Raw genomic sequence first — 14,131 nt, forward strand, 5'->3', positions numbered from 1 at the left:
ATTATACCTTCTGATCTCAAGCAATACTACAAATCTATAGTAATTAAAACAGTGTAGTACTGGCATAAAAATAGATGCATATATCAATGGAACAGAATAGAAAGCCCAAGAATAAATAGAGAGCCACACATATATAGTCAATTAATTTAATGGAGCCAAAATTATACAGTGGAGAAAGGACAGTCTCTTCAATTAAATGGCATTGGGAAATCTGGACAGCCACATACAAAAGAATGAAACTAGACCACTATTTTATGCCATTCACAAAAATTAATGCAAAATGAATTAAAGACTTGAATTTAAGACCTGAATATATAAAACTCTTAGTAAAACATATGTAGTAATCTCCTTGATAGAGGCCTTGATGTTGAATTTTTAGACCTTACTTGTTGCCTTGCAATGGCAACAAAAGGAAAAATAAACACATAGGACTATGTTAAACTAAGAAGATTCTCCACAGTGAAGGAAATCATCAGTTATGTGAACAGACAACCTACTGAATGGGAGAAAATGTTTGCAAACCATGTATCTGATAAAGGGTTAATAGCTAAAATATATAAGGAACTCAAAAAACTCAACAACAGAAATGAAACAATAATATTTAAAAATGGGCAGAGGACCTAAAAAAATTTTTTTCCAAAGAAGACATACAGATGACCAACAGACACATAAAAGATGCTCATAGTCACTAATTATCAGGGAAATGCAAATCAAAACCACAGTGAGATATCACCTCCCACAGGTAAGGCTATTATCACAAAGACAAGAAATAATAAGTATTGGGGTGGATACGGAGAAAAGGGAACTCTTGCACACTGTTGGTAAAAATGTAAATTGGTAAAGCCAGCATAGAAAACATTATGGAAGTTCCTCAAAAAATTAAAAAAAGAACTACCATATGATCCATCTATCCCACTTCTGGCTCTTTATCCAAAGAAAATAAAACACTAATTCAAATATATATGCACACCTATGTTCATTGCAGCATTATTTGCAATAGTCAAAATATGGAAACAACCTAAGTATTCATTGATAGATCAATGGATAGAGAATATATGGGGTGTATATATGTATATACACACATATATTTATATATATACACACACACATACATACATACATACACACATACAATGGAATACTACTTAGCCACCAAAAAAGGAAATCTTGCCATTTGCAACCACCTGATTGGACCTTGAAGGCATTATGTCAAGTGAAATAACTCAGACAAGGAAAAATATATCATTTCACTTATATGAGGATTCAAACACACACACACACACACACATAAATACACATAACAGATTGGTCATTATTAGAGGGGTTTATCAGAGGTAAAAGGAGTAAGGATTGGAGAAATAGGTGAGATCAATTATATGGTGACAGCATCTAAACTTATGGGATCATAATTTAATATGTACAAGAATCAAATTATTGCATTGTGTACCTGAAAATAATATAATGTTAGATACTTATTTTACCTCAATAAAAAAACTAAATTAAAAAAAAAGAAAAGAAAGTGGTACAGACCTGCATGCTTAAAACTAAAAAATATCACAAAGACATTTCTATGAAAGCCTCAATCAAGGGATACACTGAATTCATTAAATGGAAAATTCACTAGTATTAAGATTATAATTTTCCTCTAGTTTTTCTGGATTCAATGCAATTCCAATCAAAATATTAGCAGATTTTTTTTCCTTAGTAAATTGAAAAGCTGATTTAAAGTCTATATGCAAAGGCAAAAGACCAAGAAAAAAATCTTGAAAAAGAAGAAAAATTATAGAAAACTAATATTTCTAATTTCAAGACTTATATTAAAGCAACATTGTCGTATTAGAATAAGGTTGGATGAATGGAACACAATAGCTCAGATAAATCCACACTTCTTTGCTTAATTGACCTGACAAAAGTGCCAAAGTTATTCAACTGGAATATAATTGTGTTTGTGTTTGTGTGTGTGTGTGTGTGTGTGTGTGTGTGTGTATAAAAATTAATTGACACTGGAGGAGCCAAGATGGTGGAACAGCATGGAAGTTATTTGTGTGTCTTGCATCCATGAAATACAGCCAGACGAACACTAAACCATCCTGCACACCTAGAAAACTGATTGGAGGATTAAGACAACAATCTGCACAACCTGAACCACAGAATTCAGCAGGTACTCAGCGAGGAGAGGTAAAATTGGGGAGCGAGAAGCCATGGGAAGGGAGATGCTTTTGTGGGTGAGAAAGGACAGAGACAGGGGTGGGGGGAAGAATACGGGAAAAGCACCCCTCCCCAAAAGCAGCTGGAGAGAAAGTAGAAAATTGGAAACAGCCACAGGGACTAAACTAAAAATGGAGAAAGGAGAAAGGAGAGGGTTTAAATTCCATTAAGACTGTAAAAAGGGGGAGCACAAAGTCTGCAACTCCGCAGCTCAATACCTGGAGGCACTCTGGTGGGAAGGGCAAATCTCCAGGAACAGAGTGGGAGCCGGGAGGTTTTCAGGCCACACGGGGAAAAGCAGTTCCACTGCTGGAAGGACATTTGGTAGAGACTGTTGAAGCCACCTGGTCCCAGCAGACCCCAGAAAACAGCGACATTCGGTGGTGCTGGAACAAGGTCATTAAGGGTGAAGCCTGGTGCCAGATATGTGTTGTGATTTTCCATAACCCCTGAAATGCTGCTGCTACACTATCTCACCAACTTTTTCTGAGGCGGGCTGGCACCTGGCCGTAGTCCTGGGGCACTGGCAGCAGCAGGGTCCAGCAAGCGTTCCTGGGTGCAGCTGACATTCAGCCATTGCTCATTCGGCCATTGCTCTGTGAGAACCTCCTGCAGAGGGGCAGAACGGGTCAAAGCCGCAGTCCTCCCGAAGTAAGGAGCCAGGGAAAACAGCCGTATGTGAGACAAAACTCGGGAGAGAGGTACTGCCTGGGGCTTGGTCACAGACAGTGAAGAAGCAGGGATTGGATGAAAGCTAAAGACATAACAGGTGCACGATTGCTGATTGGGAAGAACAGAGTTCTCATACTAGAGACTCGGTAGCTGGGTGATGCCATTTTCACCGCACATGTGCATATTCACCTAGGAGCTCCAAACACTCCAACCCAGTAGGCTAGCAGCACCATCTAGTGGAGAACGGAGCCGTTACACTGAGCCCCGCCCAAGTGGGACAACCTCGCTCTTCAAGAACACAAGTCTCACCACCTACTTAATTTATGGACTATAAAGTCCTTCATAGTCTGACTTCTAGGGGAAAACGCAATAATTTCAGTCCTATTTCCATTTGTTAACAGGTCTACCCAATTTTTTTTCTTTCTTTTCTCTTTTTCACTTTCTTTTTCTTGAATACAGAAAGAGAAAAAATTCATTTTTATTTGCAACTTCTATTAAAAATAATTTTCTGTGATTTTTTCACTATATTTTTTATGTTTGTGTAATTTTTTTCAAACTTCATTTTACTTCCATCATTTTATTTTAGTCCGCTTCAGTGTATTCACTTTTCCAAATTTTCAAATTTTCAAATGATTTCCTTTTTTTTCTTTTTCTTTTTTCTCTTTTCCGTTTCTTTTCTTTTTCATGAATGCAGAAAGAGTAAAACTTCATTTTTACTTTCAATTTCCATTAATATATTTTCTTTAATTTTTACTATATTTTTTTAATTTTCTTTTTACTATATTTTTAAATTTTTTACTATATTTTTACTATATTTTTTTAATTTTCACTATATATTTTAATTTTTTACTATATTTTCAAATTCGATTTTTCTTCCATCATTTTATTTGAGTCTACTAGTGTTTTCACTTTTTCAAATTTCCAAATGATTTCCTTTTATTTTTTCCTTGTCTTTTTCGTTTTTTTCTTGTTCTTGAATACCAAAGGGGAAAAATTAATTGTTATTTTCAATTTTTATTAAAAATATGTTTCTTTAGCTTATTTCTACTATACTCTTTACTTTTGTGTATATTTCCTCAAATTCTGTTTTACTCCCATCATCTCATTTTAGTCTACATTAGTGTATTCATTTTTTTCAAATTCTCAAACAATTGCCTTTTTTTTTCTTTTATTCCACATTTTCTTTTCTCTAATCTGTCAAACCACTTTCAACACCCAGACCAAAATACACCTAGGGTCTAGCATCATTTATTTGATTTTTGTGTGTGTGTTTTTTTAATTTTTTAATTTTAATATTTTTTTAACTTTAATATGTCTACCTCATTAATTCCTTTTCTCCCTTCAAAATGACAAAACGAAGAAATTCACCCCAAAAGAAAGAGCACGAAGAAATGACAGCCAGGGATTTAACCAACACAGATACAAGCAAGATGTCTGAACCATAATTTAAAATCACAATAATAAGAATATGAGCTGGAGTAGAAAATAGATTTGAATCCCGTTCTGCAGAGATAAAAGAAGTAAAAACTAGTCAGAATGAAATTAAAAATGCTATAACTGAGTTGCAATCATGGAAGGATGCTGCGGTGGCAAGGATGGATGAGGCAGAACAGAGAATCAGTGATATAGAGGACAAACTTATAGAGAATAATGAAGCAGAAAAAATGAGATGAAGGCAATAGAGCACGATTTAAGAATTAGAGAAGTCAGTGACACATTAAAAAGGAACAACATCAGAATCATAGGAGTCCCAGAAGAGGAAGAGAGAGAAATAGCAGAAAACTTTCCTAACTTGGGGAAAGACACAGACATCAAAATCCAGGAAGCACAGAGAACCCCCATTAGATTCAATAAAAACAGACCATCAACAAGGCATATCATAGTCAAATTCACAAAATATTCAGGCAAGGAGAGAATCATGAAAGCAGCAAGGGAAAAACATTCCTAACCTACAAGGGAAGACAGATGAGGCTTGCAGAAGACCTATCCACAGAAACTTGGCAGGCCAGAAGGGAGTGGCAGGATATATTCAATGTGCTGAATCAGAAAAATATACAGCCAAAAATTCTTTATACAGCAAGACCGTCATTCAAAATAGAAGGAGAGATTAAAAGTTTCCCAGACAAACAAAAATTCAAAGTGTTTGTGACCACTAACCCAGCCCTGCAAGAAATTTTAAAGAGGACTGTCTGAGGGGAGAAAAGATGAATATATATACCAAAAGCAACAAAGACTAGAAAGGACGAGACAACACCACCAGAAACTCCAACTGTACAAGCATCATGACAATAAATTCATATCTTTCAGTACTCACTCTAAATGTCAATGGACTCAATGCTCCAATCAAAGGACATAGGGTAACAGAATGGATAAGAAAACAAGACACATCTATATGCTGTTTACAAGAGACCCACTTAAGACCTAAAGACACCTTCATATTAAATATAAGGGGATGGAGAACAATCTATCATGCTAATAGTCAAGAAAAGAAAGCCGGAGTAGCCATACTTAGACAATCTAGAATTTAAAATAAAGACTGTACCAGTGATGAAAAAGGGCATTATATCATAATTGTAAACATTTTTGCATCAAATGTGGCAAAACCCAAATATATAAATCAAATAATCACAAATATAAAGAAACTCATCGATAGTATTACCATAATAGTAGGAGACTTCAACACCCCACTCAGCAATGGACACATCATCTAATCAAAAAATCAACAAGGAAACAATGGCTTTGAATGACACACTGGACCAGATGGACTTAACAGATATATTCAGAACATTTCATGCTAAAGCAACAGAATATACATTCTTCTCCAGCGCACATGGAATGTTCTCCAGAATAGACCATATACTAGGACACAAATCAGCCCTCAACAAATACAAAAAGATCAAGATCATACCGAACATATTTTCAGACCACAACATTATGAAACTCAAAATCAACCACAAGAAAAAATTTGAAAAGGTAACAAATACCTGGAAACTGAAGAACATCCTACTAAAAAATGAATGGGCTAACCAAGAAGTTAAAGAGGAAATTAAAAAGTATATGGAAGTCAATGAAAATGATAACACCACAACCCAAAACCTCTGGGACAAAGGAAAGGCATTCATAAGAGGAAAGTATATAGCAATCTAGGCCTTCCTAAAGAAGGAAGAAAGGTCTCAGATACACAACCTAACCTTAAGTCTTAAGGAGCTGGAAAAAGAACAGCAAATAAAACCCAATACCAGCAGAAGACAGGAAATAATAAAGATTAGAGCAGAAATCAATGCTATGGAAACAAAACAAAACAAAAACCAGTAGAACAGAATAATGAAACCAGAAGCTTGTTCTTTGAAAGAATTAACAAAACTGATAAACCACTACTCAGTTTGACCAAAAAGAAAAAGGAAAAGACCCAAATAAACAAAATCAAGAATGAAAGAGGAGAGATCACAACCAACACAGCCAAAATACAAACAATAATAAGAGAATATTATGAGCAATTATAACCCAATAAAATGGACAATATGGAAGAAATGGACAAATTCCTAGAAACATACACTACCAAAACTGAAACAGGAAGAAATAGAAAATTTGAACAGACCCATACCCAGTAAGGAAATCGAATTAGTAATCAAAAATCTGCCAGAAAACAAGAGTCCAGGGTCAGATGGCTTTCCAGGGGAATTCTAACAAACATTTAAGGAAGAGTTAACACCTATTCTCTTGAAGGTGTTCCAATAAATAGAAATGGAAGGAAAACTTCCAAACTCTATGAAGCCAGCATGAAGCCAGCATTATCTTGATTCCAAAACCAGACAGAGATACCACTAAAAAGGAGAACTATAGACCAATTACCCTGATGAACATGGATGCAAAATTCCTCAACAAGATATTAGCCAACTGGATCCAACAATACATTAAAAAATTTTATTCACCACAACCAAGTGAGTTTTTTTTCCTGGGTTGCAGGGCTGGTTCAATATCTGCAAAACAATTAACGTGATTCATCACATCAATACAAGAAAGGACACAACCATATGTTCCTCTCAATAGATGCAGAGAAAGCATTAGACAAAATAAAGCATCCTTTCTTAATAAAAACCCTCAAGAAAGTAGGGATAGAAGGAGCATACCTTGAGATCATAAAAGCCAAAAATAAATGAGCTGATGCTAATATCATTTTCCCACTGAGGAAAAACTGAGAGCTTTCCCCATAAGGTCAGGAACAAGACAGGGATGTCCACTTTCACCACTGTTATTCAACATAGTATTGGATGTCTTAGCCTCAGCAATCAGACAACAAAAGAAATAAAATGCATCCGAATAAGCCAGGACAAGGTCAAACTTTCACTCTGCACAGATGACATGATACTCTATATGGAAAACCCAAAAGATTCCACCAAAAAACTGCTAGAATTGATGCATGAATTCAGCAAAGTTGCAGGATATAAAATCAACACACAGAAATCGGTTGCATTCCTACACACCAACAATGAGGTGACAGAAAGAGAAATAAAGGAATTGATCCCATTTACAGTTGCACCAAAAACCATAAAATATCTAGGAATAAATCTAACCAAAGAGGTGAAAAATCTATACACTGAAAACTACAGAAAGTTTATGAAAGAAATTGAAAAAGACACAAAAAATTGAAAAAGATTCCATGCACCTGGAAAGGAAGAACAAATATTGGTAAAATGTCAATACTACCCAAAGCAATCCACATATTCAATGCAATCCCTATCAAAATAACACCAGCATTCTTCACAGAGCTAGAAAAAATAATCCTAAAATGTGTATGGAACAAAATAAGACCCTGAATAGCCAAAGCAATCTTAAAAAAGAAAACCAAAGCAGGAGGCATCACAATCCCAGACTTCAAGCTATACTAAAAAGCTGTAATCATCAATACAGTATGGTACTGGCACAAGAACAGACACTCAGATCAATGGAACAGAATACAGAACCCAGAAATGGACCCACAAACGTATGGCTAACTAATCTTTGACAAAGCAGGAAAGAATATCCAATGGAATAAAGACAGTCTCTTTAGCAAGTGGTGCTAGGAAAACTGGACAGCAACATGCAGAAGAATGAACCTGGACCACTTTCTTACACCATACACAAAAATAAATTCAAAATGGATCAAAGACCTAAATGTAAGACAGGAAGCCATCAAAATCCTCCAGGAGAAAGCAAGCAAAAAACTCTTTGACTTTGGCCACAGCAACTTCTCACTCAACACGTCCAGAGTCAAGAGAAAGAAAAGCAAAAATGAACTATTGGGACCTCATCAAAATAAAAAGCTTCTGCACAGCAAAGGAAACAATCAGCAAAATTAAAAGGCAACCAACAGAATGGGAGAAGATATTTGCCAGTGACTTATCAGATAAGGGTTAGTATCCCAATCTACAAAGAAGTTATCAAACTCAACACCCAGAAAACAAATAATCCAGTGAAGAAATGGAAAAAAGACATGAATAGACACTTCTCCAAAGAAGACATCCAGATGGCTAGCTGACACATCAAAAAATGCTCCACATCACTCATCATCAGGGAAACACAAATCAAAACCACAATGAGATACCACCTTACACTTGTCAGAATAGCTAACATTAACAACTCAGGCAACAACAGATGTTGGCAGGGATGTGGAGAAAAAGGAGCTCTTTTGCATTGTTGGTGGGAATGCATGCTGGTGCAGCCACTCTGGAAAACAGTATGGAGGTTCCTCAAAAAATTAAAAATAGAACTACCCTACGACCCAGGAATTACACTACTATGCATTTATCCAACGGATGTAGGTGTGCTGTTTTGAAGGGACACATGCACCCCTATGTTTATAGCAGCACTATCAACAATAGCCAAAGTATGGAAATGGCCCAAATGTCCATTAATGGATGAGTGGATAAAGAAGATGTGGTATACATATAAAAAGGAGTATTACTTGGCAATCATAAAGAATGAAATCTTGCCATTTGCAACTACGTGGATGGAACTGGAGTGTATTATGCTAAGTGAAATTAGTCAGTCATAGAAAGACAAAAATCATATGTCTTCACTCATATGAGGACTTTAAAAGACAAAACAGATGAACATAAAGGAAGGAAAACAAAAATATATAAACATATATTACATATTACAAAAATATAAAACATAAAAACCGGGAGGGGGACAAAACAGAAGAGACTCATAAATATGGAGAAGAAACTGAGGATTACTGGAGGGGTTGTGGGAGGGGGGATGGGCTAAATGGGTAAGGGGCAGTAAGTAATCTACTCCTGAAATCATTGTTGCACTGTATGCTAACTAATTTGGTTGTAATTTTTTTAAAAAATTAAAAATAAAATTAAAAAAATTAATTGACATATATGTTATATCATTAAAACAAAAATCAAAATGATCATACTATGAAAATGTCAGAAATAAAAGTGTTAACCTTCTAAAAGAGAACAGAACAAAATCTTTGTGACTTTGATTTAGAAAAAAATTATCCAATAAGATATAAAAAAGTCAGCCTGGAAATAAAAATAATAATGATAATAATAATAGGTTTTAACAAAGATTTAAAACCTTCAGCCTTTCAGTAAAATAAAAGACAAACTACAGACTCTGTGAAAATATTCAAATGGTTTTTTAAAAATACATCCCAGATAAAGGACTTGTATACAGAATACATAAAGAAGTTTCAAAACTCATCAATAAGAAAACAAGAAACTCGATTTAAAATGGCCAGACAATTTGAATATTCACTTCATAATAAAAGATATAAGGCTGGCAAATATGCACATAAAATGATGGCAAATATCACTAGTCATCAGAGAAGTTCAAATTAAAGTTGCAATAACATATCCCAACACATCTCTAGAATAGTTAAGACCAAATGAGCAATACAACCATGTGCTTACAAGAACGGTAACAGTAATTCCTGTCTTGCTGTCGATATGCAAAATGATACAGATACCAACTTCTGAGCACAGAGGGTCAGTACATTGTAAGTCTAGTTATTATAGAATCTAGCCATCCCACTTCTAGGTACTTTTCTATGGCTGCACCTGAACATATATCAGTGTTTACAGGGGCATTATTTTATAACACCACATCCACTAGAGGAAGAAAATTGCACTTCTATTCATTCTATGGAAAACTCCTTAGTCATAAAAAAGGAACAAAATGTAAATACAGCAACAACATGGATAAATATCAAAAATATTATGGTAAGTAAAAAAAAAATTCAAATGCTTAATTAAATGTTACACATTGGATCGTTCCATTTATATGAAATTTGAGAAAGGTCAAAATTATACCATGTAGATTATTCATTGAGCTTTCAGGCAAAAGTGGATAGTTTAGGTTGCTGGGATTGCCATAATGAGGTACCACAGACTGGGACTCTTAAGCAACAGCAATGTATTTTCTAACAGGTTTGGAAGGTAGGACAGTGGTGAGATCAAGGCATTGTCACTAGAATCAATTTCTGAGTCCTCTCTTCTTGGCTTGTTAGATATCTGCCTTCTCCCTTTTCATCACATGGTCTTTCCTCTCTCTGTTTCTCTGTGCTCATCCCATCTGGCATCCTCCTTAAGGACACCAGACATATCTGATTAGGGCCTATAAAATAGGGTGCATTTTAACCTAATTACCCCTTCAAAGGTTTTACCTCCAATACTATCACATTCTGAGGTACTGGGATTTAAGACTTCATCATTCAATGCATGAATTGGGGGGGAGGTACAATTCAGCTCATCAGAGTGGGGTATCAATTTCAAAGGGATTGGGGAAGACTTTTTAGGGAGATAATACCTCTCAAGCATTTTTCTATGGAGAGGATTTAATTGGATACAATGATCAGAATCAAACTCTACAATTAAAAAAGTGAATTTTGGGGCACCTGGGTGGCTCAGTCAGTTAAGAAAATGTATTCAGCTCAGGTCATGATCTCATGGTTCCTGGGTTTGAGCCCCCTCTTGGGCTCTGAGCTGACAGCTCAGAGCATGGAGCTTGCTTCAGATTCTGTGTCTCCCTCTCTGCCCCTCCCCAGTATGTGCGCTCTCGCTCTCTCTCACTCTTGCTCTTGCTCTCTCTCTGTCTCTCAAAAACAAATAAGTAAATATTTAAAAGTTAATATTTATTTATGTATGTACCTCTGAAAGCTAAAAAAATCTAGATATCAAACTCTAAAGTTGCACCACTTTGGGTTAAACTGTTTTATCTATCAAGATAAAGATATTTCTGAGAAAAAATTTAAATTAAATTATGGTATATTGTTTTGGTGTGAATCCCAGCTCTTCTCCCTATGTAGTCTTAGACAAGTTACTTAATCTCTCAATTCCCCGTTTTCCTGCCTATGAAATGGGGACAATAATAGCATCTATCCAATTGGGCTGGAATTTAATATGAACTAAAAATAAATAGTAGTCATCATTTAAAAAATTAAAATAAATGGGGTACCTGGGTGGTTCAGTCTGTTAAGTGTCCAACTCTTGGTTTCAGCCCAGGTCATGATCTCTCAGATTTGTGAGATTGAGCCCAATGTTGAGCTTTATGCTGACAACACGGAGCCTGCTTGGGATTATCTCTCCCTTCCTCTCTTTCTGTTCCTCCCCTGCTTGCTCTCTCTCTCAAAATAAATAAACTTTTTTTTAATGTTTATTTATTTTTGAGACAGAGAGAGACAGAGGGTCAGAGAGAGAGGGAGACACAGAATCTGAAACAGTTTCCAGGCTTTGAGCTGTCAGCCAAGAGCCCGATGCAGGGCTTGAACTCACGGACTGCAAGATCATGACCTGAGCCAAAGTCGGACGCTTAACCGACTGAGCCACCCAGGCACCCCAAAATAAATAAACTTTTAAAAAATAAAAATAAGCTATCATAATTAAAATAAAAATTATGGTGTTTACACTAACATGCCATGCTTATTGTGTATATACTTTTTTCCTCCTCTTTCTCCAAAGTTTACTATAGCACCAATCATTCTAATTTTATCAGCTCACTCTATGAAAATTTATCGGTGTTCATTGACAGTGAATAGGATCCTCTTGGTCAACCCGGCACTTCAACATACAGCTACCTGGCAATATACATGGCAGTTCATTGGCTCGGAAGAATCTTGGGTATGTTTAGGTAAGACTGATATTTCTCTCATTTACCCCCCAATTTTCTGACACTTAAAAAATGTATAATGTAGAACACTTCCTCTTAAGACAAAATAGTTGTAACTTCATTAAAATGAAAATAGCACGTAACTCAAGGAAGTCAAGGGAGAGGATTCTGAATCTCAGCACATCTGGTCAAAGAATTAAAATAAAAATGATTTAAAACTTCAATTAGAGCTGCTCTTTTTTTTTTTTTTTTTGGTGGAGAGGCTACTTACTTTTTGTTTTCTAGCAAGTATATAACAATATTTAAAAAGATGTTATATTTTGTTCTAAGACCAATGCCTATATATATGTTCTCTTTCAAATATATCACATTATCCTCTCTTTTGACAAGAAAAAAGGAAAGAAAGGGAAGGGAGGATGAAAGTCACAAAGGAAAAAGCCAGTTGAATTTTAGTAAATATTAATCCTGTTTTAATATTCCAAAAGGAAATGCTACTTTTAATATGGATGAGACCTTCTTAAGTCTTTTATATTTTTCTAGTGTATAGATCTTTTGGGCAAAGATTCTATATTGAACGAGAGAAATCAATTAAAAGCAAATCAAACTTACATTTATCAGAAAGCATTAGACTTCTTCCATTTTGGGTTACCACCAAGTCATTTTTGTATTTAGTTCCTATCACAACACATAAAAGTGAGGCACTTAGAAAGTAAATAACTCAACTTCTTAACTCTAAATAACTTAATCCAACTGAGACTCCTAAGTTACATACCCTACATCTTTCCCTCAAAAGTTTTAAAATATGGAAAGATGACTACTTTAGGGTGTTCATATACATATACATATGTGTCTATGATTCATATCAGAATATATTTTTCTATGAATAGATAACTTTAAGATGTACCAAGTTGGTCTTCTAACAACTTGTTTTTCTCATCTAAATGTTTTACCCAAGATAAAAGCTATTACTCATAACAGAAATATAGAAAGTTAATATTTATGTGCAAATATTATATATTTCTTAGTCACTGAAAAGTGCAATTAAGGCAAAGGTTTATCTTTGTGTGTATTACGTTGTTGTTTGTGTGACTATTTCCTGCACAATTTGTGTGTGTATATATGTTACACTCTAACTCACCACGCTTTCTAGGGATGCTCTTTCAAATAATACAATATCAAAAGTTTCTAATTTTAGTTCTTGTATCTAAAAGGGAAGGAGCATTCAAATTACCCAGGAGTATAAAATCTTGACTCCATAATACTTTTAAATTATAGGTCAAACATGTTTAAAGGTGAGTTATTATTTACGTATTTTTAAATATGACTATGAAATATAAAGGCTACTTAGAATTTTACATAATTATAATCTACTTGTCAAATACATTGTTTTCTCAAATACAGTTTCAATTAGAATTTTAAGGCCCAAAATGTCATATGTTGATTATAGAATATCATTTATATGATCTTTGTACTAGATATAATTTACATTGCTTTTAATTTGTTTTAAATATTTTTATTACTAATGTATTTATTTTATTTTTACTATTTGTAACCACTTCACGTCATCTGAAACTTTAGACGGTGTGACTTTATATAAGTTTGTTCACATAGTTGTTGTTTTTTTAAGTTTATTTACTTATTTTGAGAGAGAGAACAAGCAAGTGGGAGAGGGACAGGGAAAGGGAGAGAAAATCCCAAGCTGTCTCTGCATTGTCAGCTGAGCCTGATACCAGGCTCCAACTGTGAGACCATGACCTGAGGCAAAATCAGGAGTCAGTTGCTTTAACCAATCTTGCCACCCAGCTGCCCCTGTTCATACAGTTTCATGTGGCTAAAGAAACAGAGGTCCTCAGAGAATAAGAATCTACTAGTGTGTGTGCCAACTGTTCCACCATTTTGTTAGCTAGGTCACAAGGGGAAGTTTACACAACTTCTAAGGGGTCTGAAAGCTCTCAGCAGGAGGGAGGAAAGGAAGGGACAAAAGCAGGGAAAGAACGTGTTTCATTTTGCACAACCAGAAGTTCCAACCAGTCTGAGGTGGTTTGGTGCTGAGGACCTACGCAGAACCCCCTTCACAGTTGTCCTGAAGTTACTTATAGCTCATTATAATATTATGATCTCCTCCTATGGGCAGAGTTTTCTGCCATTTTTT

Source organism: Panthera tigris, chromosome B4, assembly GCF_018350195.1.
Source record: "Panthera tigris isolate Pti1 chromosome B4, P.tigris_Pti1_mat1.1, whole genome shotgun sequence".
Lineage (NCBI taxonomy): Eukaryota > Metazoa > Chordata > Mammalia > Carnivora > Felidae > Panthera > Panthera tigris.